The 5318-nt window shown below is 30.7% G+C and overlaps 1 long non-coding RNA gene across 1 annotated transcript; it reads left to right on the forward strand.

Moving 5' to 3' along the window:
• Positions 1-1576: 1576 nt before the first annotated feature.
• On the forward strand, positions 1577-3787 carry LOC112534689. The gene is made up of 3 exons (XR_003078966.2): positions 1577-2077; positions 2748-2813; positions 3537-3787. It is a non-coding gene; the product is annotated as an uncharacterized LOC112534689 (long non-coding RNA).
• The last annotated feature ends 1531 nt before the right edge of the window (positions 3788-5318 follow it).

Raw genomic sequence — 5318 nt, forward strand, 5'->3', positions numbered from 1 at the left:
GAGAATGAACATAATATAGAAAAGCAATATCATTGCCACCAACCGCACTAAAACCACGACAACACCAATTTTATTTGCTAAACTAATAATTAAAATTCTAAAACATATAAGAAAAATTTATTATATAAAATTAATTAGATAATTAAGTCAATTATAATTAAATTATTTTAAAACAAGAAGAGTCCGTGTAAAAAAAAAGTTAGGTGGCCATTTTGAGCCTGCATTACAAGTTGGATGACCAAATTAAACTTTATATTGCATACAACTTACTCTTTTCACAAAAAATCCAAATTGTATCAATTTAAAAAGTTTAGGAGCTAAATTAGTCATAAAGGTAAAAAAAGATGGCATTAAGCCTGACCTTAAGTTTTCTAGTTCAATTGTCGTGTCTGTAACCAGAAACCTTTCTTTCCCAGCTTTCTTACCTTTCTTGACCAAATTTGAATCTTCTTTCTTATTTAAAATGGCTTTTTAATTTAAAACTAAATGTTTAAAATGGTTAATTTTTTATAAAGTATAATGTTAAAGGGTAGCGCATAAAATGGTTTAACTTTGATATATCTAATGTTAAAACTATAAACTTAAAATGGTTCATATTGTTACGATAATATTAAAGTGTTGGAATTATGTTGGATGTCTATCATTATGTTTATAGATAGATTTTTTAATGTAAATATAATTTTATCTCTATAATCCTTTACGCCTATAAATATGTGTTACAATCAATGAAATGATACAGAAAAAATTACTCTCTTCTCTCTTTATTTTCATTATTCTTGTTCTTTATTTTCTTTATTATTGTTCTTTGTTTCATAACACGTTATCAGCATGATTGCTTAATACAAGATTCAAGATTCAAAGTAAATTCTTTTTTTTTTTCATATTAAAAAATAACGTATATCCAACAAATTATTGTTTAAAACTAAAATGTATGTGACCTATTTCTTTTAAAACTAAACCAAATGCGCACATGTTTACTAAAAGCATTAGGCAAACACATTTGTCTAGCAATTTTTTTCTTTTTCCTTTTCTTACAATTTCTTTTTGTTTTTGGTTTTGTAGCTTTTGAAATTCTACTAAATTTCTTTATTTTAGTCAAATACTAATTTATGTTGCAATTATAATTTCATTTACATATTTTGTAGGATCATGATTTTATTCTATTTTTATCTTATTTTATTTATTTCTTAATAATAGTTAATGTTATTATTATTTGATGTTAATATTGTCAATATATATTTTATAGAGATATTATGTAATACCTGTAATTTTAAAATTTTATTTTCAATTATTTCCAAAAGTATTTTAGTAAATAAATATTTTATGTATTAAATTGAGCATTTAACTAAATAATTTATTAATTGAATAATATAAGTACCATTTAATTTAATATTATCCAATAATATAATATATGGATTTTGGTGGATTTTAAATAAATGAATCAAACTTTTATTGAGATAAGTTTAACAGGTATATTTACGTTTAAAATATAAAATGAGTCTAAATTAAAAATTAGTTAGATTGGGATTGAATTATATATATATAAGGGGGAAAGTGAGCAAGGATAAAAGTTTTATAATCGCTAAGCTTAATTGGAGGGACCAAATGCAAGCTTCCCTAAGATAATAAACCAAAAAAATAAAAATCTAATCACCTTCCCCTCCTTCCTCACGCTGTACCCACTCCCTTCCTTATTTTCTTCCATAACCACCGCCTCCTTTCTACCAACCAGCCACCCAAAGCACTTCATTCTCCTTTTTTTGTTCCTTTCTCACCGGTGACCTCCATTACACTCCCCTTTTGCCGAAAATCAACAACTTCAGTGGGTGGAGTTGTCCTTTTCGGCTGCGATCTCTAGACCACCACCTTGTCGGCCTCTTCTCTCAAATTTGACCCTAAAAATGGACTCCTCACCATCAAAAACCTCAAGACAGCCTATCTCCGTCCCCAAATGTTATCGTTTAGCTCAGTCCAAGACTCACCGAAGCTGAAATATTTCGTCCTTGGTCCGGTGGCTTCTGTTGAGATTCCTGCAAAGATAATTGCATACTTGGACTCTACACATCCGAAACTTCACGTAGGTGCTTCCATATTCGAATTCCAACACTGTTAATTGTACTAGCTTTTAGAACCCAATGTTTATGAACACACAGAATTTTAGATTTTTTACTTGGTAAAAGTTTTTTTAGACTCGATAAATTATCTAAAGATTTTAGAAAATATTATCACAATTAATAATTAATTATAAATAAAGAAATAATTTAATTTAATTAATTGTTAGATTAATTATAAATATTATGAATTAATTAGTGTAATTAAAGAAATTTTTGGCTTTGTAATAATTGTGGCTATGAATAATTAAATTAAAATTTTGAAAAATTATTTGTAAGTTGTATTGTGAAATAAACATTAATGTCGGACTGTTATTTTTTAGTTGTGAACTGTGTTGTGTTGCGGAGTCAGGAAAATGATGCAGATATGGCTGACCCGACTTTGGTTAAATATTTGATGAATATTAGAAGTGTTTTTAGTAGGTTCTGGACCCGTTATACAGGAGGTAAATGTCCGTATTTTAGGGGAGGTTTTGCAGAATTTTTAGTAGAATTTCCAAGTCGGGATTCTTAGATAGTCAAATTCTAAAACTCTAGGCCTAGGATTATTTATAATATATAATATATATATATATATATATATATATATATATATATATATATTAACATAATTAATTGAATTATTTCCTTGAATAGATAATCCGACGGTTCAGCTAGCTCCGCTAGAGGCGTAAGAGCAGCTGAAGAAAATTCAACAGAACTGTGAGTTAAAGTCGCATAATCAGTGGTGCATGTGTCATTATCACTATTTAATGCAATATTATTTTATTATTATTATTACTATCTTTTTATTATCATCATCATCATTATTATTAATATTATTGCTATTCAATTTTAACATTTAACATTAAATTGAGTAATTCTATGATTGTCTGTGATTTATGATATTTTAATATTATTGATGTTAAGATTGTACTGTAACTCGGGATGAGACGACAGTAAAACATGCCACCTGATGGGTTTCATCAGGATTGCTTGTACATCGGTATAAATCAGAGACACGTAATATGTGGATATTTATGTGATGTGCCATGGTTAAGCATTATTCTCTAGGCTTACAAAAATTATGATTTGTCGGAAGAAAGGACCTTGGTCGAGCATCACTCTTTGGGCGCCGATTGTATTGGTAATTAAGTGACCAAACTGGATTTAAGAACCTTGGTCGAGCTTTGTTCTCTAGGCACCAGTCTTATTGGAAATAAGAGAGTCGATTAGTTGTTAGAATTGGAGTATAGGGTTCTGTTGATGTTCTCATCCTATATTTATTAAATTGAAAATTTTGAAATGTGATATTGCACGCATTTTAATTATTTTATGATATTTTATATTTATTTAAATAATTATTTTATAATGATGGTTGTGTTTGTTTTGAATTATATGATTTTAACTCACTTTTGAGGCTGACAGTCTAATTAAATTTTTCAGATGACAATTAGGTTATCTACAGTTCCTCTTATTTTGGCTGCCTGATTCTTTTCTTCCTCGAACTTAATATAACTATTTTTCTTGTATTTCTAATTACTTAAATTTTTAGATACTCTGCAGTATTTGCATTCAGATTTGTTATTTCTATTCGATTTAATGAACAATCTGTTGATGTATTAATTTTATTATTGTTGATGAACCGGTATAAATTCTATTTTAATTGTGTGGATGAATATTAGTAAATGAAATATTGGTATATTGGATACAATTATTTTTTAATTGAGTTTTGTTTAGTGAGGCTTGATATGGGTTTCGTTTTTGCATCGATACTGTATATAGCTCCCATTTCCCTACCACCTTACAAGATGGCACTAATGAAGTTAAAGGAGCTTAAGGAGCAGTTGCTAGACCTTTTGGACAAGGGTCTCATCAAACCTAGTAAATCTCACTGGGGCATTCAGGTGCTGTATGTGAAAAAGAATGATGGTTCCTTACTCCTTTTTATTGATTGCATGTAGTTGAATAAAGCAACAAGTGTCTGTTTCCCTGTATAGATGATTTGTACGATTAGCTTCAGGGTGCAACATGTTTCCCTTAAGAGTGATTTTAGATACAGGTATTAATAGTTAAAGATACGTAATGGAGATGTGCCCCAGGGTAGCGTTCAAGATTCTCTATGGCTGTTATAAGTCCTTAATGATGTCATTTAAACTCATTAATGGGCCTCCAACCTTTATGGGTTGAGTAAGGTGTTTAAGCCGTTCTTGGACTGCTTTGTAATTGTGCTTATTGATGATATATTTAGTGCATTTTAGAAGTGAAGATAAGCATGCATGGGATTTGATTATGGTTTTGTAGACTTTGTGAGAGCATCAGTATACGCTAAATTTTTTCAAGTGAGGGTTTTGGTTGGGAAGCGTGGATTTTCTGGGACACGTTGTGCTTGAGAATGGTATTCAAGTGGATCCTGAGAAAGCGAAGGCAGTGACTGATGGGCAGAGATCAACTTAAGTGATGGAGGTTCACAACTTTCTTAGTTTGGCAGGCTACTACCGCCGATTTGTGCAGGATTCCTCAAGGATATCAACACCTTTAACTAGATTGACTCAGAAGAATTTCATATTCCAATAGACTGATGCTTATGAGAGAAGCTTTTAGAAATTAAAAGATTTTTTGACTTCAGCTCCGGTGTTGACCTTACCATCTAGAACTGGTGGTTTCATTGCATATTGTGATGCTTTCAGAGTGGAATTGGATTGTGTTTTAATGCAACATGGTAAAGTAATGGCTTATGCATTTAGGCAGTTGAAGAGGCATAAAAAGAATTATCCCACTCATAATTTGGAGATAGCAGCTGCAATTTTTACTCTTAAAATTTAAAGGCACTACCTCTACATGGAGACGTGTGAGATTTATATGGATCAAAAGAGTTTGAAGTATATATTGCAGCAAAGAAGTTGAACCTGCGGCAGAGAATGTGGTTGGAGCTTCTGAAGGATTATGATTACACTATTCTTTACCATCTAGGTAAAGCAAATGTAGTGGCAAATGTAGTGGCAAATGCTTTAAGTAGGAAGTCGGCAAGTAGTCTTGCTCATATCAACACAAAGAAAAGACCTTTGAGTACAGAGTTGCATGAGTTGTGTAATCAAAGGTTACAGTTGGAGGTATTGGAATCAGGAGTGTTATTGCACATTTTAGGGTTTGGTCTGTACTTTTTGACAAGATCAAGTAAGCTCAAAGTCAGGACCCTCAACTAAGAAAAATTTGGAAAGATGTGTA

This window comes from Ricinus communis, chromosome 1, assembly GCF_019578655.1.
Source record: "Ricinus communis isolate WT05 ecotype wild-type chromosome 1, ASM1957865v1, whole genome shotgun sequence".
Lineage (NCBI taxonomy): Eukaryota > Viridiplantae > Streptophyta > Magnoliopsida > Malpighiales > Euphorbiaceae > Ricinus > Ricinus communis.